At 34.6% G+C, this 26,864-nt stretch overlaps 1 protein-coding gene across 5 annotated transcripts in view; it reads right to left on the minus strand.

Moving 5' to 3' along the window:
• WDFY4 (WDFY family member 4) overlaps positions 1–26,864 on the minus strand; it is a 486,698-nt gene that overhangs the window by 341,774 nt on the left and 118,060 nt on the right. For 2 of the 5 annotated variants that reach the window (XM_012539778.3, XM_012539772.3), the window contains exon 1: positions 17,208–17,398. The exons of 2 other annotated variants lie outside the window; for them this stretch is intronic. The gene's annotated coding sequence lies outside the window, so the exon portion shown is untranslated. Of the gene's footprint in view, positions 1–17,207; positions 17,403–26,864 lie in introns of those variants that run through there. One more of the 5 variants, XM_031956284.1, reaches the window with a different exon arrangement.

A 26,864-nucleotide genomic window follows, 5' to 3' on the forward strand; every position in this document is an offset into this window, starting at 1 on the left:
TAAAGTCCACACCAGAAGGAAAAAACATGCCCAAACAAGAACAGTTACTAAAAGAAACGTACAAAGGCCACATATGCTGTCAACATCACAAGAAATGAAACAGATGGGATGACAAGTTGCTTGTCCACTTGTGACTAGGACAGCAGAAAGGACTCATCATGCTTTATTTTTAGCTCTGGGCAAACACAGAGCTTGTTATTTCAGAATTTAAATGGGAGTTTAGACTGAAGTTGGTAATTCCTTCATGTAATGACTCCCACAAAGCAGCCCTTTTCCCTCAACTGTTTTTCACCATGGGGCAATAATTCTATTCCACTGGGTAACAGACAAAAGGGTGGTCATTATGCATTAAAATCCAACTTCAGGAAGCTACAAAAGCCAGGAAATGAATATCTTCCAAATTTTCCAGCTTAATTTAGACTTTTAAAAGCCATTGTTCAAACCCTAGTTTCTTAAACTGTGATTCATGACCCCTTCTCATAACTGAATGTGGGGGTCACAAATTAGATTTATTATCGGTAATGTTTGATTTGCATACCTATATTATATACCTATATATTGGGGATCATGTAAAAATTTCTCAGGAAAATAAGGAATCACAAGTGGGAAAAGTTTAAGAAGCTTTAGAATAAACACACAGCCTCTACTTTCTCTCCACTCAAGGGGAACCCCCATCCAATTGTCAAACATTTTCTAAAAGGGTAAGTCTGACCAGGTGGTCATTCCTCCATTCAATAAACTCCAATGAGTCCCTAATAACTCCAGAATCAAATATAAAGCCCACTCTTCAATTCTTCAAAACCTGGCACTTTCTATCTTTCCAGTCTCCTTATACTTTACTTCCCTCCATGAACTCTACAATCCAGGTACAGTGAACTACATGTTGTACATCCAAAATAACACATCCCCATTCTCTGTACCTCTATGAGGGAAACATGGAAACTCTTCTACCTCATCATGTCCTTTGAATTCCAGTGCTTGGTACCTTATAGATTTGCAACTACTGTGAGCAGACTCACTTTGGGGCATCATTCTTTCCATTCCTACTTGAACCGAAATGTTATCTCACAAGTCAAAGAACTTCTTACTATTTGATCTAATTTTCTTGAGGGCAGGAAATCTCTTTGGCCACTTTTTTGTATCCCTACTGTTTAGAAGAGTGCCTGGTAAATAATAAGTGCTTAATAAATGTTGATTGATTGATCTATTCATAAAATGTATAATTATCTTGACATTACTATTTGACTTGGCTAAACTGGTTGATTCACTATTCATTATTTGTGCTGATGCTTTATATAACCAGCCTTTAATGAAAAGGAGCAAAGTTGACCATTGTAAGCTAAGAGTTCTCCTCTCCCTTTAGAGGAATCAGGGAAGCTTCTTTTGTTCAGAACTCCTTGAAACTATACCCCTAGACTAGCTATCTTTATACAGAAGCAAAGAGAATCAAGTCTAGCCTAAGAGCCCTGTTGGAAATAGGAGAGATCCCTCAGCCACCATCATCCCTAGATTTTAAGTGCTCCTTACTTGCCACCAGCTGATGTGCACAATCCTCCTATTTCCCACAGAGATAGACCAGATCCCAGATCATTTTTATTCATATGATCTAAGAGTCACATTTGCATATTAAACACAAAAATACCTTGCATTTGACACATATGGGTTTGTAGGTCTTTAGCAAAGCACTCAGTTTTTCAGTGTCCCCAGCATTGCTTTTATTATGGTATTTTATTTTTCCAAATAACATGCAAAGATAGTTTTCAACATTCATCTTTGCAAAATCTTATGTTCCAAATCTTTCTTGCTCTCCCCTCCTCCCTAGACAGCAAACAATCCGATATATGTTAAACATGCACAATTCTTGTAAACATATTTCTATATTCATCATGCTGCACAACAAAAAGCACATCAAATAAGGGGAAAACACAAGAAGGAAAAAAATAAGCAAACAAACAACAACCAAAAAATGGTGAAAATGCTATGCTTTTATCCACATTCAGTCCGCATAGCTCTCTCTCCGGATGTGGATGGCATTTTCCATCTCAAATGGAATTTGGAATTGCTTTGAATCATCTCATTGTTGAAAAGAGTCAAGTATAGCACAACTGATCATCATATAAGCATCCTAGGAATCTCTTTAAGACTATAAGTTGAAGAGAAGTTGCCAATATATACTGGAGAAGGGAACTTCCTCGTTGGAAGTTGTCTATTCCTAAGGAAATCACAATTTCAATGTGATTCCATCTCACTACTGACAAACTTATACATATAAATAGTGAGGTATCCAAGATGATAAGGGATTTGAAACCACTGTCATATGAGGAATAAATTAAGGAACAAAGATGGAAGGAGAGGGAAGAGAGACTAGCTTTTTTATTATTAATCTGAAAGAGGATTAGACCTGTTTTGAATTTCTTCAGAAGGCAGAACTAAAACCATTGGAAGGCAGAGTTTGACTTGAAATGATGCTGAATTTTTTTTTTTACCAATTAAAGTTATCCAAGGAGAAAACAGCTTTTGGGGACTTAAGAAGTCATGAAAAGTATTCAGGTTTAGATTAAATGAAGCTTTCATCAGGGATTTTATTGTAGAAGGTATTTCTTTCACGGGGTCAGTGTTGACTTATATAGCCTCTAAATTTTCTTCCAAATTCACAATTCTCATATTTACTATTCACATGTTTTTCATAGAGTGGCTGGTGGTCAGGAAGAATTCTAAAGGATGTGATTTAGGAAACCTTATCTCTAAAACCTGAAGAATCTTATTCCTGGGCTGGTATAGAAAAAAAGAGATACTGAAATCCTCATGCAGAATTAATTCAAATAAAAGATGAAAATCTATTATATTGTTCTTTAAAATGGCCTCTAAGCCATGAGCAAATCATTGTTTGATAAAATTAAAGATAGAAATCGATTTCTTCTTCTGTCACTATGTCACCTTATATGTTTTCAGATAGAAAGCTCAACGTGAAGAAACTATATCTTTTTCTTAGTTTTTTTTTTCCTTGTAATATACATGGTTGTAAATTGCCCAAAGGCCCTGACAGTGAGAACAGCCTGTAAATTTAATGAATAAGTAATAAAAACATTCATTTTTCAGTGTAGTTTAAAATAATCTGTTCCTTTTCCATTCTGAAAGCAGGTTATAAAAGCAGGCTCAACGTGACTTGCTTGGTAAACTCATCTGGAAAATAATCCCTATGTTATCAAGGACCTTGGTATATAGTTCTGTTCTGTCAATGTTCTTAGCTCCATAACATACCTTAACATAGGCAATGCATTTGTCAACCCTATCAATTCAGTAGTTCAAATTGCTGGGGAGAATGCAGTCTGAAATATGAAGTATTTAAAGTGTCCATACATCAATCATACAGTTTGATTTCCTTCCACTGAATTGATCATCTATTATACAACACATAAGCAAATCCTATGTATATATGTTCGTCCTCATATACACTCATACTTGTCAGGAATATCATAGAGTAACAGATCCTTGGAGATCAAAAAAGATCAAAGGGGTTTGGTTATTTGTTGTTGTTATTTAATTTTGGAAAGAACTTAACTACTAATTCATTGCAGATAATATGGCTCTTCTTGTCAAGTTTGGAATACCAAGGAATAGAAAGATATACAACTGCATCTAACATAACCAAATTGCAGGGATTCCTAAATATTATGCATACCAGCTGGATTCTTACAGAGAAATGGGTACAGGAAGGCATAATTACCTGAGTATCATTCTCTGCATCTGATCCAGGGAAGTAAAATGTATATCTAACTACTCCCAGAAAAATCTGTCTATCCAGATACAGCTTTCAGACAACCTACTATTTCTAGAAGCTATGTTAAACAGAGGTAAACAAAGGGAGCTGGACACTGCAATAGAATAAAAACAAAATCTAGCTGTCTTTTACTACTTCAGTCATGAATAGGTCAGATAAACTAAAAAAATAGATGATGATAGAATTCCTTTGGGATCAGGAGTTTTAATCATTGTTATTTATCAATTACTATCAGTATTTTTGTCTATAATTTCATGGCTCTGTCCCCCTTTCTCTCTCTTGGGTGAAGGTACCTGTTTTCACTAACTGAATCAATAGTATAATGGGGAAAAAAAATCTCATTCAAAAAGCATTTATTAAGTACCCACTGTGTTCCAGAAAATACCCAAAACAAAAATGAAAACTTCTCTGCTGTACAGAAATTTTCATTTGACTGGAAAGAAACAAAATGTACATTGATAAGTAAATTTAAATGCAAAATATGTGCTAAGTTAACAGGAGGTCCTTTAAGAGATACTACTAATAACATGAAGACTTAAAAATACCTAAGTCTTAATGAGAGTGATTCCAGAGCAAAACTCCTTGCTTTACATTCCAGATCTACCACTTACTGCCCATAAGACAATTGGACAAATCATTTTGCCTTTCCCACTCTCAGTTTCTTATCAACCTCTCTCACAAAGTTATTCTGAGGATCATATGAAATAAGTGTATATATAAATAACTTTGAAAAATTTAAAGAATTATTTTAGAGAAGAAGCAAAGGATAAAGGGCTTGACTTATGGACCTGAAAGACCTGGATTCAGATACTACCTCAGATACTTAATAAGTATATGATTCTGGGCAAGTCACTTAACCTTGTTAAGTAACTTCATCTTCTGTAAAATGAGAGGATTGAACTAATGGCCACTGAGAATGGTCCCTTCTAACTCCAAATCTATGATCCTATGAGTAATAATGATTACTAATTATTAGTTATTTAAATGGAATAATACTAGTTTCAAGTATAAACAATAACCTCAACATATCATAGATATAATCACTAGCTCAAGAGTATGCTGTCTGATAGTGGTCCACAACTTGATGGGTCATAATAAGCATCAAAGATAAAGGTAATATGGTGCAGTATAAGAAGGATTAGTCCGAGAATCACAAGTCAAGTTATAGACCTAGCTTTAATATGTGACCTTAAGAAAGTAATTTCATTCAATTAAACCTCAATTTCTTGTTCTCTTCCCCCATATTGCCTAATTTCAATATTTCTGTCAAAGGTACCAACATCCAACGAGCCAGGTTTGCTGCCTCAGGATCCTCCTTGGCTTTTCACTCTCCTTTACTGCTAATGTCAATCAAGACTGATTGATGCTATTTCTGTGACATTTCTCACATCTGACCTATTCTCTCTATTCACCCTAGCTCAGATCATTAACACATTGCTGTTGAGAAGCAATAGCCTCTTACTTGACCTTCCTACCTCTAATCAATCCTTTCTCTAATTCATCCTCCTCACAACCATCAAATGAATATTTCCTGGTCTGACTATATCATTCTGTTATTCCAAAAGCTTCATTGGTTCCTGGGACAGTGGAGCTGGAATTCAAAATCCTCTGTTGGATACTTGGAACTTTTTACAATTTGCATTCAATCTACATTTGCTGACATTTCATATAATTCTTTCTTCTAACATATGTTATGTTTTAGCCAAACTGGCTTACTTTTAGTTACCTATATATGACTTTTAATCTACCTTCCACCTTTGCAAATTCATCCTTGTCTGGAATGATGTTCCTTTCTTCATCTCTCTTTCTTAATATTTCTAATCCTATTCAAGGTTCACTTTGAGTGTTACCACTTAAAAAAAGCTTTCTTAATATCCTCAGTTGTCAACTGTCTCAATGCCCCTCCCACCCCCAAAAAATACTACTTGGTATTTGCTTTGTAAATATATTACATTTATTTATTGGTGTACATATAATTTCTCTTTTGCAGAAGATAAGGCCTTTAAAGGCAACAGTTGTTTTCCCTTATGTCTTTGGAACTCCAGGAGTACCAAATAAAATACTTAATACTTTTTCATCTAAGTTAAGTTGAATTTGTAAAAACAATGAGTTTGAATTAACATTATCTCTTAAGGGATATCACCTACAACTATGGAATTTTATAATTCTCTGTATAAGTTTAAAACTAAAACACATGGCAATGAAGGAAAACAAACTCTTCCAGTTATCTTCCTTAGAGAAGGCTTTTTGAAATAAAAGGTCCTAGATTTTGAAGTAAAAGGTGCTAGATTTTAAATAAGTGGAGAGAGTAAGAAAAATTTCTGCTTAGCTACTCAAAGCCCTACCCAATTATATTGATGACTTCAAACTGAAGCTAGAACAAGAAAATAGATTTGAGAACAAGGCCAGGAAGACCAGAGGCTAGGGCAGCTTTCCCTGAAAATAATAGCCAATATCTGTACTGTTTAAGATATGAGTCATTTTACACATATCATGCCTCTTGATAATCACAGCAGCATTTTAAGTTAATCCCTCAACCAGTGGGTAGACAAGCATTTTTTAGTATGTCCAGTTTATAGATGGGATAACTGGAGCTTGGTTTAGTGTGAGGGTCCAATTGCACTGATTCCCAACCAGTGTTTCCTACTCCTACTGCCTGATTATGCATAAAGATCAAGGACTAATTCTCACACCCAAAACTGTCTTCTCCCTTAGTTCAAAAATAAAATTCATACACAAATAGATAATCATTGGCTGCTTTTATCTTTCCTACTTTGCTCTGAAATGAAAGAGCCTGGAGGACAGAGATTATTTCCCATGACCTTGACTTGGTTATTACCATATTGCAGCCATAAAATCATTATAGCATTCTTTAAATCCCATTCCTAACCACAATGAAACTTCCTGGAATCAGTGAAAAAAGAATCTTTCTCCTCTCATCCATGAAGAAGCCCTTCCATAAGAGCAGTTCTTAGATGCCCATGAAAAATTCTGCTGTTACTTTTTCACCAATTAGCCTATGCAGAAACCAACCTTCACTCTCTTTTTTATACATTCCCCCACCCCCAAATTTGCTTTATGGAAGAGGAAGTGGGCAGAAAACAGTAGGCACCTTGTCAAAACAAGAACGTTTCTTTGAAATGAAAGTTGGCCAGGGATGCTGGATTTGCATCTACTTCCTAAAAATAGCAGAAGTTAATCTGAAAACTCGTGTACACTCTCCTAGAACTAATGAAGCCTGAATGGGTTCAGAAGGACCTAAAATGAATGAGCGTACCCTATTAAAAAGAAGCCATCATTTATAATAGTAGCAAAAATAGCCCACATTTCTAAGATATTTTTCTTTAATTTGTCAGAAATCTGTCATTACAGTAGTATGGGTACAACCTCCATAGAGACAGATCACAAACTCTCCGGGATTTGGCAGAGTTTTTTTTTTTTTTTAATATATTTACTATGGTTTAGTAATTCTATATTCTGGCCAAGCTTTTATTGAGATTCTCTAACTGTAACTAAGCTGGTACTCAAATCAGACCAACAGATATTTGATTGTTGAGTTCATATAATATTCCATGCCTTTCCAACTTGGTAGGACTTCCATTCTGCTGAAGAAATCTTAGAGATCCCCAAGTCACCTCTGTAGAAGGAAGAGGAATCAGAGGAAGACTGGAGTAGAGAGATTAACTCTTCAAGAGTCAGTCAGTCTGTAAGAATTTCTCAAAATCTCTTTATGTGCCAGAGACTGTGCTAAGAACAAGGGACAAAAAACTAAGAAATGATCTCTTCCTTCAAAAAGTTCCCATCTAGGAGTTAGTGTACATATGTATATATAGGGCATATACAGTGTAAATAGAAGGTGATCTCACAGGGAAGACATGAGCAAGGATATGGTAAGTGGATCTGGGGGTGGGATGGGAAAGAAGAAGAAGGACTAGTCTTTGCCTTTCTCTGATGTCCTAGTTCCTAGTACAACATCTAATATGTGATAGATTCTTTAAAACAGCTTTATTGATTGACTGAAGGTAGGATTTGAGCATGATCTTGAAGAAAGTCAGGAAGTAAAAAGAATAAGGGAAAACATCCATGGCAAGGGAAATACCCAGTAAAAAAGCTGGAGATGGAGTTTCATGTGTGAGAAAAATAAAACTAGTAAGTGTAGCTGGATTGTAAGGAATATTTAAGGAATAAAGCATAAGAAGATTGCAAAGTAGGAAGGAGACAGATTGTGAAGTATTAGAATGTGCTTGTCTCATAATAACTCTGAGTAGACAGGTATTAACTACTTTACAGACAAGTAAATTGAGGCTCAGAGATGGTCAGTGACTTATGCAAAAATTACACAACCAGTAAATAGCAGATTCTGGACTTAAATTTAGATCTTCTGAAAGAAAGACTAGTTCTCTTCCACCATCTCATCATTGTCACTTGGAGTTGGGGGGGGGTAATTGAGGTTAAGAGACTCACCCAGAATCACACATTAGTAAGTGTATGGGGCCTGAATTGAACTCAGATCCTCTTGACTCCAAGACTGGTGCTCTATCTACTCCATCCCAGAGCTATCCTATCATTGCCTCTTAACAAATAATAATAAGCATAAAACGGGATCTGTGATTTCACTAATAAATGGAAATTCCCAACAAGGAAATTCTTTCTATTAATGCAGGTTGGTACCTTCTCATCAAATTATAGTCTTAAGAATTAGCCTATAGAATTGAAAGGGTTAAGTGATCTCTCCAGGAAGCGTAAGAGGTAGTTTTGAGACCAGTTCTCTATTTATAACACTACTGCTTTCTCCAACAAATTAATGATGATGACGGTGATGATGATAATGACATTTATATGTACTTCACAATCTACACAGGAGGCTGCATGGAATAAAAGACAAAGTACTGACCTTGGAGAAAGAAAGACCTGGATTCAAGGACCACTCTGAAACATCCAGTCTGTGGGACCTTGAGGGACTCATTTTGCTTCTTGGTGTTTTAGGCAAAACTCTAAGATTCTAAGTTATAGAGAAGGTATTGACTTCTATTACCAAAGACAGTTTCTTTTTCTGGAAATTCCCTATATTAAAAAAGCAGAGTTCCAGCTCCTATTTCTATCTCTATAGAATCTACAAAGCATTTTCCTCACAGTACCACCATGGGATAGTTAGGGAAAACAATATTATTACCATTTTACAGATGAGGAAACAGGTTTTGAGGAGTTTTGTAGTAACACTTTTTGTTATGTGTAAAAACATTCCATTTGGCCAGCAGGAGATGAGGGAAATTACTCATAAATAGAACATTCATTAAATTAAGATTAAAAAGAAAAACAGTACTAGAATCAGAATACCAAAGAGAAAGCAGTAGTTCATAAAATATAGGAAGTAGAATGTGCATGAGTCTTCTCTGTTCTTCCAGATCTAACTGTTATTCAAATCATTTGCCATACAAAATAGATCTGCTAGACACATGAGGCAAATCCAAAGTACTGAAAAGTGTGTATGTTCCTCAATAAAATACAGTGCACATTTAGTAAGGGCATATGATATATAGAATACTATGGGACATATAAATCTTATATTAGACAGTGTTCCTGTTCTAAAGGGGCAAAGGAAAGATAAGAGAATAAGTTATGAAGAGCACTAAAGACTAAATATATGATTTAAAATTTCATCCTGGAGGTAAGAGTAAGTCACTGGAGTTTAATGAATAAGAGAGTGACATAGTCAAATATTGCCTTTAGAAATATCAATTTGATTACTAAATGGAGGATGGACTGAGTGGAGCAGGGAGAGACTTGATAAGGCAGGCAGACCAATCAGCAGCTTACAGGGAATCAAGGGAATTGGTAGATACTTTGGAGGAGAAAAAAGGTAGGAAAGACTAGCTTGGAGATCATTATTGCAAACCAAACTTGTAGTAATGAAGTAACTAAAATAGTGAAAATAAAAACAGAAATAAAATAAAATAATAATGTTGAAAAGCACATCTAAGGGGGATTTTCAGCACATTTTAGCATGTGAAGAAAAGGAAATGTTATTAAAAATTATTCTTTGAGAAGATGGAGGTTGCACAGAACATGAACTAACTGAAGGTGGAAATGGAGAAGACCAGTAATGAGCTCCATATTCACACCCCACCAGCACATCCACATTATAGATCTTACTATGGTGCCTCACAACCTCCCATCTCCAATTTTCACCACTATCCCATAAATTTTTTCTACTGTCAAAATGAGGTCAATAAATTAGTTATAACTTAATAAATTAAATGAATATTTTATTAAGAAACGATGATATACCAAGGGCAACTAAGTCTCAGGAATAATGGACAGCCAGTGAAAATATAAGAATCCAGGGGAGAGAGTATTTTCTTCTAGGAACATGAGGAAACCAGAGTCACTGTACTGCAAAGCAGAGGGGATTAAGACATAAGAAAACTTGTAGAAAGGGGATAGGTTATGAAAAGCACCAAAGACCAAATATATGATTTAATATTTCACCTTGGAGGTAACAAAACACCATTAAAGGAGTTTAATGAGTAGGAGAATAACATGATCAAATCTGCCTGTTAGAAACATCAATTCAGTAGCTCAATAGAAGATAGACTTGCTGGAGTAGGGAGAGACTCAAGGCAAGCAGACCACCCAGCAAATTACAGTAATACAGGTATGAGATGATAAAGCCTGCACCATAGTGTCAGGGGAGAAAAGGGAGAACTACAAAAGGTACTCCTAAGGTGAAGTGACTTGGTATGTTAATTGACTGGATAAGGGAGTTGGGGTAAAAGAGTAAGGAGTGGAGGATGCTTTTAAAACATTTTCAAAATATTTAAAATATTAAAAGCCTTTATGAAGCCTTTTACAAATATTGTATTCTATCCACTGCTCCCCCTAACTGCCTCAATAAAATGATCTTTGACCCAAAGATTCTGTTACCCCAAAGGTACATGCCTCAAATAGGTCAATGATCAAAACCAAAAATATAAAGATTCCACATACACCAAAATATTTTGTGGCAGGAAAAAGTTGAAAACAAAATAGCCATCCATCAATTGTAGAGTGGTTCATAAATAGAATGAAATATTACTATGCTGTATAAAAGAACAAATTTAATGAATAAAAGAAACACAGGCAAGCAGACAAATATTGTGGTCTAATATAAAGTGAAGTGATGACATACAAAACATAATTGATAGAATAAAAACAGTGGAAGTGGAAAGAACAACAAAATAACCTATGAGCCCAAAAGTTGCGAAAAAGTCGATATAAATGTGAAGAATGATAAGCATAACAATCCAGGAAAATATAAGACTTATAAGAAGTGATGCAGATGTTTGCACATGTATAACCTGTATCAAATTGCTTACTCTGTCAAGGAGGGAAGAGGTGAGGAAGGGGGAGTGAAAATTTGGAATTAAAAAGATTTTTTTAATGTTAAAAATTATCTTTACATTGTAACTGGGGTGAAATAAGATATTATTTTTAAAAGGAAAAAATGGGGGGAAATCAACTTATTTAAGGAAACATAGAAATGTTTTAGGTAATCCATATCTGAAGATAAAATAAACTTATAAAATAAAAGTTAAGCAATACATGCATGCATACTGTATAAATGAAAATAATGTTAAACAGCAATAAAATTCAGTCAAATACAATTTTGTTGCTAACTTAATAAAGTTGAAGTATCTATGTTTGCTTGCTTTCACAAATATTAAATTTTAAAAATGCAAAGTCATATGCACTATTAGTTTTTATAAAAATATGGAATGCTTCATAGGAGTTAATCTTCCTCTGTATAGTTCAATATTATTAAAAACTCTCCAAATGGAGCATAGAGCTTATACTTTTATACTGCTTTAATTAACTGTTTGGGGGTCATGTTATATATTGTTGAGGATTTCTTTTGTCTAAATTTTGTCTGCATGTCAAAACAAAAACAATGAACTGGAAGACAAAGGACTCTGATCAGAAAGGCAAATGTTTACCAAGAGGGTAAAAACTGAAACTCCTTCTTAGATTTGACACAAAGTTCATGAAGGATCAATTTTGATTCAATAAATAATTGTTGAGCACTTAGTATGTGCATAGCAGAAGTATCCTTTGAATATGGATATCCATGTGCATTTTCATTCAACTCTGGAATAAAAAAAAATTCCATTGTGGTCAGAAATGGAGATTCTGATGAACAAAAAAATTCGCCCAGTTAGGGGGAAATTACTCTATGTTATTTAAACTTCCCTTTATAAACATTAGCAATGCCTATATATTCTACCACACCTTTTGGGTTTTCCAATAATACAAGAATAGAGAACACTACTGTGTTCTCCTAACCAGGTTCAGTTTTCTTTCTCAGTATGTATAGCAACTTCCATATTGCTGAACGCAAAAGAAATGTTTTGACTAATTAGCAATCTAAAGGAAATTTTCGGAAAAAGAATAACATGTTTGCAAAACTAATTTCCAAGCATCCTTAGATTATTTTAGAAACATCATAATGTATTAGGCATATCTTAGTTTGCTTATATCATTTCTAAATTTCTCATTTTAGATTTAAATTTATAGTTTATTCAGATAATGCTAATGGTAATGATGATGTAGGTTGTCTGGAACTATAATTTTATCAGGGTAAAGAATCCCCTTTGCTGGGGATGCATCTGAGCAATTCACTGGGAGCTTGTAGTATTAAAAGATTTGCCTAGTGCAATAAAAAGTTAAGTGATCTCTACATACATACATACATACACCTATATGGGTGTGTATATATATAAATCTATATTTATTTTTATATATGTGTATCTACATATTTATATAAGGAAATAGATAAGTATATATATATTTCATATATATTATATATATTAATATATTATATATATAATATATATATTATATATATATAATTATATATATAATATATATATATATATGTCTATCTGTCATATTATAAGCTGCCTAAAGTTGAAAACCACAGTACATAACAGATTGAACTCTCAGTGGCTCCCTTTTGTGAAATACATCCTTGTATCTCCCTTCTGCTACATCAGCCACCATGGCAAAATTTTAGAGATAGACAGTTCCTCCATGAAATTATACCTATTTCTGAGCTTTTTTCAAACTATCTCATAGCACAGTATTACCCTATGCAAATTCTTTAACCTGTATCAGTCTTAGTTCTCCCATTTGTAAAATGAATGAGTCAGACTCTAAATCTATGATTTGATGAAATCTACTTCCCTAAAGGCTAGAGCACCAATTTCAAACTCAAATGGTATATTTGCTTTATGAGACTCATTTATTGGTACTACTGCTCTCTAAATCTTAGCTTTTCTGTCCAGATTTGATTATACAGTTATACATTCATTTGAAACAAAGAGACATTATATATCTTGGAAAACAGCATATAGGTCCTTTAAGTACAGATTATTAATCCCTGACATAGGAGATATATATGATTGTTGTCCCTGAACATAGTCAGTTTGCAGAACCAGTGAACTAGTGAATCAGTTAGAAAAACTGAGGCTCTTTCCAGCTCAGACCATTAAAGAAAATCTAATAATTTTTATGTCTGAAATAAAGAATGTAAAATGAAAGCTTTTTGTAAAAACATATTTTTATTGTGAGACAACTGGCCAAAATTCAGAAATCAATATTCAGAAGTAGAAATGCAAACCCTATCATTGCATTTAAATGGATTAGGAAGTATACTGCAATGGCAAGAGCAAGTTAGTACAGATTTAGTACAAATAGTCCCAGATTTGGAAGTCAAGAAAGCTCTGAATTCAAATTTTAACAATAATATTACCTAGTTGATCATTTTACTTAATCTCTGTGAATCTTAGTTTTTTCATCTGATAAATGGGACTACTGTGACAAGGACCTCTGATTTTATCAGTATAAATACTCCTATCAAATACAATCATAAAACAGTTTAACATTGAGTTTTGAGGAATTGTCTGAGATCCAGGAAAATTGCAACTTTTTTTAGTCATGAAATTGGTAAGATTCAGAAGAAGAATTTGAACTAAAGTCTTCCTAAATCAAAATTCAGTACTCAACACACAATAATGTGTTGCTTCTTTATGTGGGAAGTGGAAATAATAAATCCCTCAACATCAAATCATAGCAGTGTTAGAAAGAAAGCACTCTGCTAAACTAACTCTCTTTGTGCATGTGAGTGTATTGTTATGTGGATAGTTTCAATGCTACAAAAGAGAGTCTATTTTTGTGTTTGATAAAGAAAAATGTACATTAGAATTCTATAACAAAATAGGAAAGTGTTTATCAAAAATTTTTTTTTTTAAAGTTGCACAACTTGAAGGTTGGAAATGATCATGGAAATCAAGTAATCCATTTTATACCTAAATCAGAATCCCCTTCCCAATATGCCTGATAAATATCCATTGAAGTGTCTGGAGGGACTCACGTGGGATATATACAGCAGTAGTAGTGATGATATTATCATTGTGGCTATTTTCATTATTGTAATTTAAGTCTCCTTTGTAAAATTATGTAATGGGAATAACAGTACTTATACCATTATTACTATACTTATATAATACTTATGCAATAGTGCCACCTAACTCATAGGATTATTTTGAAGAAAATAGTTTGTAAACTAAAGGGACAGAGATCATATCTATAATTTTATTGAAATAGGGAGCTATTGAGTGAGGAAATTCTCTCCTCCATTGCACCTCAGCATCATTTCTGCAACCTAGAGTCTTATAGTTTACTAGTATACCCAGGTCTTCCTGGTTCTGAAGATAGCTCTCTGTCCCTTATGTCACATTTTCAAACTATAAACTATACAAATCTCTAAAAATGCCAGATTTTTATTAAATATTCTTATTCTAGGTTGTGGCTTGAACATAGTTCTCTTAGAATTGCAATATTTTTAAAGATGGACATGACTAGTACAACATCCTCAACTTACAGATGGGAAGTGAGGTTCAGAATGGTAAAATAATGTTTTCAAGGTAAATTCAGTACTTCCAAGTCTCTGACCCTTTTGACACTATTTAGATAATCATTCTTAAACCTCCAAGCCAAAGATTACTGATAGGGCAAGGTATTCTATGTTATTTTTCCAATCGTAATTTCTTATCATCAAAAATAAAATAAAATGTGAATTTTTAGCAAAGGCAATGCTAGAGGGTTATTTTAAAGAAGTTGTCCATTTGATACTTTTTAACATAAATTCAAATTTAAAAGAGAAAGGATATTTGAAAGGCAATTAATATTCTATGTGATTTATATCATACAATGAGTTGCCCCACAGATCTTATAAGAGCCACTCACAGAAATTTGCTGTGTATCTCTCACAATAGAGTGCAACTAGCTATAGCCAACAAGAGAGACGACATCTCCATTAAAATAAATTTTAAGAATCTTAAAATTCTGTGTTTGTATGACCTAGTTATAACTACAAAGAAGAAAATTTGCTATTAGGATAAAAGACAAGTTTCCTAAAAGCACAAAAATAGAGCCATCCTGCCAATAACTTGCAATTTAGAAGTCAAATTGTTCAACCTTTCCTCGTTAGTCAATCACTCATCAAGACTAGCAAAGCAAATAACTATCTACTGTGATTGGATTGTGTCCACTGAAAGGTCCTCAGGCCCTAGGATAACCCTCCCACCCCAAATCCAAGCTGTACAATGTCATCGATCTGGAAAAGACTTCAGAAGTCATCTAGTCCCCCTTATTTTGGGAGATGACACTGAGACATCTCAGAAAGGTTAAATGATTTGCTGAAAGCTAATAAGGACTGAGCCAGGTTTTGAACTCAATTCCTATGACAGCAGTCTTTTTACATTGAATCATGAAGACTCCCCAACTATTACATTAATTTTTTGTCCAAACTATCTCAAAATTAAAATATAGGAAAGGAGCAACACATGAATTCATTAGCATGTACCCAAGATCAGCTTATCCAGTTTTCTTCTTTTTAGCATACCTGGTTTTTTATTGATGTAAGAAGCTCTTTGTGAGGTATCCTACAGACACAAACCATTGCCTGCTCTATATTCTATGGTTTACATCCAATTTTTTGTTTCTACAATAATGAGTGTTGTTGCTTGGTCATTTCAGTTGTATACAACTTTTTATGAACCCACTTTGAGGTTTTCCTGGCAAAGATCCTAGAGTAGTTTTCCAATTCCTTTTCCAGTTCATTTTACAGATGAGGAAACTGAGGCAAACAGGAATAAGTGATTTGCCCAGTATCACACAGCTAATAGGCATCTGAGGCAGAATTCAAATTCATGTAGATGAGCCTTCCTGATTTTAAACACAGTGCTCTAAACCTGGCTGCCATAGCCAACATTATACCAAGAAATTACTATCAAACCACTGCTCCTGGCACTGGTGTACACACAAAGTAGAACACAATTCAATAATTGCCCTCAAGGAATTTATTATCTAGAAGTGAGAAAAATAAATCACACACAAAAACAAATTCAAATTCTTGAGAAGTGCAGAGCATTGGGAGAGTCAAAGGAGGAAATGACTGACTAAATTAGACTCATTAGGTATCAGCTATCAAAGATCAAGACTTTCAAGACTATGGGGAAAAACAGATAATATACAATAAAAAACAATGAAGGCAAAAATACTGTGTAAAGCACGAACAAGAAGGCTGACCTAAGTGTGGTTAACAGAGGAAGGCAAACACAGGTTATGTTACAATATTAAGGCTTGAAGGAACCTTTACATATATTGTAGAAACTGTGGGCAAGAATAATTAAGCTCAACCAAGATGATAGAACTAGCCTTCTGATTCCCAATTTAGAATCGTTGTCAATACCACCCTTACCCCATTTAGGAGATTTAAGGCACCTGAGAAGAAGAAATAAGGGGAGCCCAAAGTAAAACAGAGAACATTGAACTTGGGAATCAGTAAACATGAGTTCCAATGCTGACTGTTGTTTATTACTGCTGTGGCCTTGAACAAGCCTATTTTGCCCTTCCTGGCCACAGTTTACTCATCTACCAAATGGGCAGTTCTAACATTCTATGAGGGAGAACCCCCTTGGCAATTCTGGGCTTAGGTCTGACCTGCTGCAGGCTGGTGTTACACATAATCTGTCCCAAGCTCTGCAGAAAAGAAGTGTACTTGTTCCTTAAATTGGTGGCTGGCTCTGGGGAAGACTGAAGAAGAGCAGACTGCTGTTCTTTAAATTACAACACAACCTGACCAAAACACATAAAAAACTCGCAGTCTACTTTCATCCTGGGTTTGTCACTGGAATCTCATGGACCTTTTCCTCACTTCAGTTCTCCTTCACCTCAAGCTTGCCAGGAGCCAATCAGTCTGACACACTTAGAGTTTACAGCTTCTTTACCAAGACAGAAGTTAAGGCTTGACCTTAGATTGCCAAGCTTGGACGTGGAACTCCTGAAGATAGCCTTGCTCTTGCCTAGATAAACCAGAAGGACCTACCTGAGATAGTTTTCCAGAGCCCCCCTCCCTGGGGAGACTCCAGCCGCATCTGAGCCCCAGGAATATGCCCTTTACTGGAGGGGTTTGCCCAAAAGGTCACCAGAGCCCCTTCAGTCTTCAACAACTCCCAGTGACTCTCTCAGCTTCTCTCTGTGAATCATGCAAATAGCCTGTAGGCTTATTTCCTGGAGAAAGCAGAAGTGAGGAAGCTGGGAGAGTTTCATTTTATAATCCAAACTGGTGACAACAGCAGCCTGAGTTACTGCAGAAACAGCCAGACTATACAGGAAGGTAACTTTTGACTTCCTTTTAACCAAAAGATAAGATCTATCTGTAGCCCAAAGGATCATTTCCAACGAACACGCACTTTCCATTCAAAACCAGTACAAAGACTCTGCCTATTTATTTTGAATAAATAATTTTTTTTGAAGGGGATTCAGTAGGAAGAGGAGCAAACTCAGAATAAGATCATGGAAACTGAAGGATTTTCACAAAGGGGTCAGCTATTTTTTATCCTCATACAGTTCTGCATGTGACTTGTTAATACAGGAGAAAGAAATCATTTACCATTAATCTGGAAACCACACTTAATAATAATAACAGTAGTACCTAAAGTGGTATAGGTAAAGGGACACGGATCTAGCACTCAATACTAAGAGAGCTGGAAAGAAGCTCTGAACTAGGCTCTATGCTAAGTGCTTTACATGTATTATTTCATCTGATCTTCCCAACAACCCTTGGGGATAGATGTTTTTTATAATTATATATAATAACTATAACATATAATTTTATAATTCATGCTGCTTAGCTGACGCATGTGACCTATCCAGGGTTACAGAGCTAGTAAGTGTTTGAAGCTAGATTTGAAATCAAGTATTGCTTACTCCAGGACTATCAATCCACTGTGCCATATATCTACCCCAAGTCATGAGTTTATGTCTCAATACTTTATTCATTTCCAGAAAGCAGTTATTTTACTACCTGGAAAATAGTCTGTAGAATATTAAATATAAAAGAATAAAAGCCAGATAAAAACATGGCCCAATTAAAATACAAAGAAAGGCAAAAGACAGATGCTTCTATTAAAGAACTTACATGCCAGTGGGGAAGCAAAGAACAGATCTGTGATGGCAAGATATATATATATATATATATATATATATATATATATGTAGCTATATAGGTGTATATGCATGTATATATATGTATATGTATGTAGCTATATAGGTGTATATGTATGTATATATATATATATATACGATAAATAAGAAATGATTAATTTTGTTCACTTTTTTTTAGCGTCGTTCAACCCTTCATGACACCATTTGAGGTTTTCTTGACAATGACACTAAGATTGGTTTGCCATTTCCTTCTTCAGCTCATTTTACAGATGAGTAAACTGAGGCAAACAAGAGTGAAATGACTTGCCCAAGATCACACAGCTAGGAAGTATCTGAGGCCAGATTTGAACTCATGAAACTAAGTCTTTCTTATTCTATGCTTGGCACTCTGTACACTATGGTACCACTTAGCCACACTCAAATAATTGCTTTTATTTGCATGCTTTTATTTATTGAATAATAATGATAGTGATGACAATGATGAAGTTTTATCTCATAAAACATTTCTTAAATGATATTAAAATATTATTTGGCCTTGAAAGAATAAAAAAGTATACTAAGAAAAGAATAAAGACTAAATGGCTTCAGTTTAGTGAGGAGGTCAAATATAACCAGTGGACAAAAATGACACAAATATTGTAGTCTTTTCAGTCTTCTCTAGGAAAGATGTATTGAGAAGTTATCAGTGAGTAATTTGTGACTGTATATGTGAAGAAACTAATTGATGTCCTGAAGTTAAAACTCAAAAGAACATGTTTAGAGCTATTAACATCCCAGCAGTAGGAATTTTAATAAACACTGTTTGAATAGTATAATGAACAACAAGCAATTTAGAAAGTACATGAAGAAGAACTCATAAATTTAACAAAATGAACAGTCCAAATGTAACCCAGGGTGTCCATAGAAGAATAAATACTTTCTGTGTAACAAAAGAAGAAAAGGTCTAATAAATGTTCTCAGACTACATGATAAATACTCTAAAAAGGACAAAAATGCTTATTCTATAAACAGATGTCACTTCACAGAGCAAATTAAATATGTCACTGGATTTATCATATGTTACTATCATTGGTTAGCTGCCAGATAGAATCGGACAGGCTCGCAATAGCAATATAAGATTAAGTCCTTGCTATCCTTGCTACCAGACACTATAAAAACTTCATTCTTAAGAAAACTAGACTTAATTCTTCTTCATTTTAGAAACTGCAAATATAATATGGCAGGCTACAAAAATGTAGCACCTAGGGATACAGGATCAAGTAACCAGATCGTTGGTTTGTTTTCTTTTTAAACAAACTAACAGACAATTCTCCATATTATAAACTCCCTAAATGTCCTTAATAATTCAACAAATAAACTGTAGTATAAGTATAGTATTATTATAGCTAAAATAATCTCCCACAATCACCAGACATGTTTTGATACATGACATTCTTCTGAATATTCATAACATCAAATTTAGAGGAACTAAATGTTCTTGAAATGGAGAACTAGTGAAAGAAATAAAAACCATAGGAGAGCAGCCAGTATTCACCACTGCCATTGTCCTGTTTGCTCATGAAACTGTACTGAGAATGCCTTCAGTGCACCCATCAGAAGATAAGCTTGCATCTCAACAATTTCATTCCATTACCTGTACAAAATATTTTTATGGACCTGAATAATAACTCACTAAACATTAAACATAAATAAACAGTACCAGGACCATTTCTATGTGAACTTGAAAATAAAAGTCAGAGTAATGTAATAGTAACAGCTTATTTTTACATAGGGGATTAAAGTTTGCAAATACTTTCCATACATTAACTCAATATTTCAACAATCCCGTGAGAGAGGTGCTAGTATTATTCTCCATTTTAACCAGAAATTCACTGACACTCAAAGAGATTGCAGTCTTTAAACATTTATTAAGTGCCTACTATGTGCTAAGCACATAGTAAGTGTTAGGGATACCAAAAAAAAGAGCAAAAGACTTTTTCTTTCCTCAAGGAACTTATATTCTAATGGGAGAAATAAAGAGAAAAGTGCCAACAAACTCTACAGAGGATTAAAAGGAGATAAGTAAGAGAGAAAAGGGACTAGAATTTGGGGAGTATTGGACCAGACTTACAGTAGAAAGTGGAATTTAACCAGAATTTGAAAAAAAGGTGGGGAAAATGTATAAAGTCCAGAAATTAAGTGCCTTGCTCCAAAACAGCTAAGAGGATTGTATCATTTTCCTTAACAAGGAAATATCTGAAGCCAGACTAGAATGAAAGTCTTTCTAATTCTGAAGATCAATAATCTTGTTGTTGTTGTTTTTGTTGGTGGCGGAAGGGATGCTACAATCTGGATTAAATGACTTATCCAGAGTCACCCAGCTAGTAAATGTCTTAGGTCAAATCTGAACTTGGATCCTCCTAGGGAGACAAGATCAAGTAAACAGATTTCTACACCAGAAACTTGGTTTTCTTTTTAAACAAACTAACACAATTCTCCATATTATAAATTTTTCCACCACCACCACTTTATCAGTGTCACTTAGCAGCTCATCCAAGTTCAACAGTCTTACAATTCCATCTCCTGAAATTTTGAGTAAGAATAATAGCTGAATGTATATAACACTTTTAGTTTTGCAAAGTGCTCCAAAAATATTTTCTCATTTAGTCATCACAGTCTGAGAGCAGGGAGAGAGGAAGAAAAATTTGGAACTTATAAAGTGTTATTAAAATGCATGTTGAAATGAGATGATTCAGGCCAGTTCCAATGATCTTGTGATGAAGAAAGTCCTCTATACCCAGAGAGAGGACTGTGGGAACTGAGTGTGGATCACAACATAGCATTTTCATTTTCTTTTTGTTGTTGATTTTATTTTCTTTCTCATTTTTTCTTTTTTGATCTGATTTTTCTTGTGCAGCAAGTAACTGTATAAATATGTATGCATATATTGGATTTAACGTATATATATATATATATTTTTTTACCGTGTTTAACATATTGGATTACTTGCCATCTAGGGAGGGGGTAGGGGGAAGGAGAGGAAAAATACAAGGTTTTACAAGGGTCAGTGTTGAAAAATTACCTATGCATATATTTTGACAATAAAAAGCTTTAATACAAAATAAAATGCATGTTGAAAATTACTTTTACATATAACTGGAAAATAATAAAATACTATTGGGTAGGAATTTAAATAAATATTTATTGAATGAATGAATAATGGCTAGAAAGCTGAGCTAGACAATGTTCCTTGAAGAATGATAGGATCAAATTATTGTTGGTTCAAGCCTGGCAGTGGTCATGGGGGAGAAGGGGATGTTCTTTCTCCTAATTTTTATCCTGACCATAAAGAAGGGTAAATAGAAGGCCTATAAATGAACAAACTCATTGTGGATAGTAACTGGAGATATCATTTCATAACAACTCTACTGAAGCCCTGGAGATACAGAAGTAATCAATGAAAAAATTTTTACTCAAAAGTTTATATTTAGTGGAAGAGATGACAAAGACATGTATGAAGACACAATCCATATAAAAAGAATAAAACAAATTAAGACAAACTAATTTAATGCTAAGTAGTATGATTGAAGACAGTACTTGAAATTGAGAGGATAAGAAAAGAGTTCATGTGGCTATAGCTGCATCTGAGGAAAGAAGGGATTCTTCAAATCCCAGAAATGAGGAGGGAAGTTCATACTGAAATAGTAAATGAGCAGTGCAAAATATCAAAGATAGGAGATGGAGTATATATTGTATGTACCTCCCCATTAAACTAGGATTTCTTCGAGAATATGAGTTAGCTTTTACTTTTCTTTGTATTCCCTAAATTTACCATAGTGTCTGATATGTAGTAGGTGCTTAATAAATATCGGATAAATAATTAATCAGCAAACTGATTAATGATCTGAGAACAAAAGCTTAGCCAGATCATAGAGAGGAAGAGTAATGTGCAATAAAACTGGAAAAATAGACTTGGTCAAGTTTGTGAAGGGCTTTGCAAACCAAACAGATGAGTATGAATGTCAAACATCTTGAAAACTTCATGTTAACAAATAAGTCTCCACTTTCCCATCAACCTTTGTTAGTTCAACTTTGTGTCACTATAACCTTAATGAAATTGTTTTCTCAAAAGTTATGAATGAATTTTAAACTGTTAATTCAACAGATTTTTTTTTTCTCCTTGATCTCTCATTTGACTCTCTTGATCATAATAACTTCCTTCTGGATAATCTCTCTCTATTTTATTTTTTGTAGTTGAAAAGTGGAAAAATATTTTAGTAGACAAATAACATATTAGTTTTTTACAAATTAGTTTTAACCTCTTTTGACCCCCTAAAAGTCTCAAGGTTTTTATGGATTCCTCTCCTCGGCAATCATTTCTTCTCTGCCTCCTCTGCTGGATCATTTTCTAAATCCTTTAGGGTGTTAAAGGCTTACCGAAGCCAGCTCAAATAGACTTGTGAAAGCCATTTTTTTTTTTTTTTTTACCTATTTACATTTCAGAAAGAGAAGCTGTAAACCAAGGCTTGATTTATTGTTTTGTAAATTGTCTAGACTTAACAAAGAGGTAGAGAAAATGTTACTTATGCAAATTAAACTTAAAAGTGTTAATGTGTACTTTTTCTTTTTCAGAGTTAGTTGTTAGATATTTATCAGGTCACCTTTGGTGTTCTCCCAAAGCTTTCTCCTTGGCTCTCTCTGTCTCTCTCTCTCTCTCTCTCTCTCTCTCTCTCTCTCTCTCTCTTTTAACATTCTCTACCTCATCCTCACAGCTTCAAATTCAGGCTTCAGCCCCTGTTTTTTTCGATTCCAGATGCTCACCTTCAACTCCATAAGGAGACTTTCCATTTGGATATTCCAGTCAATTTGCCACAGATGGAATACTTCTCTTTTAATGATACTCTTAATCCCACTCCTGTCTTTGCCTCTCTCATATACAGTCAGAACTTTGTATCTCCCTCTATAATATTTTTTGCATCTCTTCTGTTTCCATAGCACCTTTCAGCACTACCCACCCATACTATTAAAACAGCAAGGAAGCCAACCAATAAAAACAAAAGGAGGAAAATTAAGTAGAAACAATTTCAGTTTTCTATTGTATGCTTGGAAGACTAGAATTAACTGAAAGATCACTACTACTGGGTCTCAGTCTCCCTGAGCCCTGACTCTCAGTCACCATAGTTACTGCTATAGATGACTCCTTACTCTCAGGTAAATGGGATTAGCATATCTCAGATATATCTATTTGTCATAAAAGTAACTGAAGCAGTTACTATGGCATGCTTAGAGCTTGGTCAGACATCCAATGTCATCCATTACATCCTAGGTTATAATCCATCATCTCAATTTTTATCTTGCCATTGGACTTTGTTGACTCTGGAAAAGAGAGCAAGGTGTTAGACTTTGGGCAACTCTGTCTCACTTAAATTCAATACACATGTAAGACAATACATCACCCCATGATGACACTGAACCGCTTCAAAAAAGCAAGAGGAAAGGAAACAATTTACAAAATTATTGTATTATAATTTTGTATAATAATATAGTATAATAAATGATAAATAATTTATAATAAATAACAATTTACAAAAGGAAATAACTTATGAATGAGGTGAGTTTAAAGAAACTCTACCCTGATCTGAGAAGTGTTGACATCTAGAGGTCTGCAAAGAACAAAACAACAAGAAACAAGAGATACTGTTCACTAAGGGAAGGGTATGTAGCAGGGATTATGACTCTAGGTTGTAAAATGATGCATCTCTGCAACTATAAAAGCAAAGAGCAGAGGTTTGGGCCCATTTAGTACAGGGCAAACTGCAGAGAATCATGGTATCAGAAGATCATAGATTTAAAAGTAAGAGAGACCAAAGAAGCCATCTAATCCAATCCTATAATTTTACAAATGGGGAAACTGAGGCCCAGAGAAATAACGTCCCTTTGTGGTTCTAAAGGCTTCATTCTTTAATAGCTCAATACAATAACTGATTTTCTCAATGCTGACCCTGACTCATAAAGAAAAGGTCACTGATTCACTGAAGGTAGACATGGCTCCTATTTATAGGATGTGAGTGTTTGCCATTTAACGGCAGGTTAGTTTTATGTATAATTACATAGTGCCAAATTAAATGCCATCTGTCTGCCTGGGCAGCCTGATGACTCCTAAGAGATAATATACTTTATCTTGCTATCCAAAATAAACTTTGGCATCATCTCATTCACCTGGTTTTTGTAGTAACTCAGCTACTAGAAAGGAATAACTCCCAAAAGGTTTACTCACCATTGGTGAAACTGAATGGGCCCAACCATTTTGGAAAACAACTTGAAATTAGTCAACAAAATGTACATTATTTATGCCTTCTCATGCAGCAATCTCACTACTGGGTTTATGCTGCAAGGAAGTATTGACAGCAAGAAAAAACCCAGATTACCAAAATATGTTTTGTAGTGCTACAGTAGAAAAAGTTGAAAAGAAAAGACTTGCCCAAAGATGAAAAACTGACTGAACAAATAGTAGATGTAAAAGTCAAGAAATATTATTGCTCTGTTACTTGTGAAGAATTCACCTTTATGGAAGTATTGACCTGAAAAAATTCAGATTACAAAAGTATGTTAAGTAGCTCTATGTATGGTAGAAAAAAGTTGAAAAAAAAGAATTTGGCCAAAGAGCGAAAATTAACTGAACAATTAGTAGTATGTAAAAGTAAAAATACATACATACATATATATATATATATATATATATATATATTGTAATGTTGCTTGTGAATAATTCACCTTTTTGGATGTATTGACAGAAAAAAAGAAGAATCAAAAGAAGAAGAGGAAGAGGGAAAGTAAAAGGAGGAGAAAAGAAAGAAAGAAAAAGAAAGAAAGAAAGAAAGAAAGGAAGGAAGGAAGGAAGGAAGGAAGGAAGAAAGAAAGAAAGAAAGAAAAAGAAAGGAAGAAAGAAAAAGAAAGGAAGGAAGGAAGGAAGGAAGGAAGGAAGGAAGGAAGGAAGGAAGGAAGGAAGGAAAGAAGGAAGACTCATTCTCAGAATGGTGGAGCTAGAATAGCTAGATAGCCCATAACCCTGCAGATTGCTCTCAAACTCTCTAGAGTGTCTCAGAGCCATTCAAAGTATCCAATAATGTGTCCCTCTGTCAAATGACAAATTCTTGTCATTTTTATAGCCATTTAATGCAAGGTAAGATAATGTCCATTAATGATGAAAGCTGGAGTCAGCCTTGAAACCACAGCATCTCTATTTCAAGACCAACCTGAATCAAAACTTGACCAGACACATAAGTTACTCAATTAATCAGTAGTCATCTATTAAGTATCTGTAATGTACCAGACACTAGGCTAGGCACTAAGGATACCTTAGAGAGGATGAGAAGAGAGAGAGAAAAGAGCTTCAGCTGAGGAAGGAAGAGGGAAAGAGAGGGCATAGGGAAGTGTGGGAGGATTCATGGTTTGACTAGTTCTATAATATCCCTAACTATGGGCCTTTCCTGAATGACCTAAAGTGAGGGGAAAGCCTCCTGAGGCAACCCATTCCAAATCACAAGTTTCAACCCACTGCCTTCAGATTAATGAGAGCTGAACTATATAAGATGAATGCTTACCAACTCTGAAAATCTTTTGAAAGTATTAATTGTCACACCTTTGTTTTTATTTGAAGAATGTAGCAAAGACTATGATAAGACTAGACCACAGAACTCTAGACATCTAGTCACTTCATTTTAGAGTTAAGGAAGCTAAATATTTTAGTCAAATAAATTTCATGTATACCAAGGTGAAGTAATGGCAGAAATACTCATAATCTGTATGTGAGTCTAGATATATATTATTTATCTATTTCTTCATTTATTTGTGTATTTTGTTATGTTTCTATTTTTGTCCTTTCACTTCTATTCTTGTAACTCTTTTCTCAGCAATTCCCTTCTAATACAAAAGACCACCTCATGGTATGTCTTTCCTCCTCCTGCCCTTACAGAAGGGCAGCTAGGTGATACACTGGATAGAGTGCCAGGCCAGGAGTCAGGAAGACTTATCTTCATGTGTTTGAATCTGGCTTCAGTCACTTATATCTGTATGACCCCGAGCAAGTCACTTAATTCTTTTTGACTCAGTTTCCTCATTTGTAAAATGACTTAGAAAAGGAAATGGAGAACCATTCCAGTATCTCTACCAAAAAAAATATTCAAATAGGGTCATGAAGAATCAGATGCTACTGAAAAAACCTGAACAGCATAATAAAGGATATAGGACTAAAATCCAAAAGTAGTTTCAAAAAATCCCTTTACCATAAGCCATCATTTTCTGTAAATTTTAGAGTCTCTATGACCACTGTTACTGCCACTGGAGACTAAGGTCCACTGCTCCATGCAGACACTGCACTAAGTTGATCTTTCACTAGAAGCTATTCTCTGGCTATGGCTCCCTCCATTCCTAGCCCTGGATCTCTCCCAGCATGTCTAGTATCCTCAGTTAAGATGTTTCAATGAACCTAACTATTTGTTTCTTCCCTAACACAGGGTGAGATATCCCCTCCTTAGGTATTAGCTCAAGAATCCTG

Source organism: Sarcophilus harrisii, chromosome 2, assembly GCF_902635505.1.
Source record: "Sarcophilus harrisii chromosome 2, mSarHar1.11, whole genome shotgun sequence".
Lineage (NCBI taxonomy): Eukaryota > Metazoa > Chordata > Mammalia > Dasyuromorphia > Dasyuridae > Sarcophilus > Sarcophilus harrisii.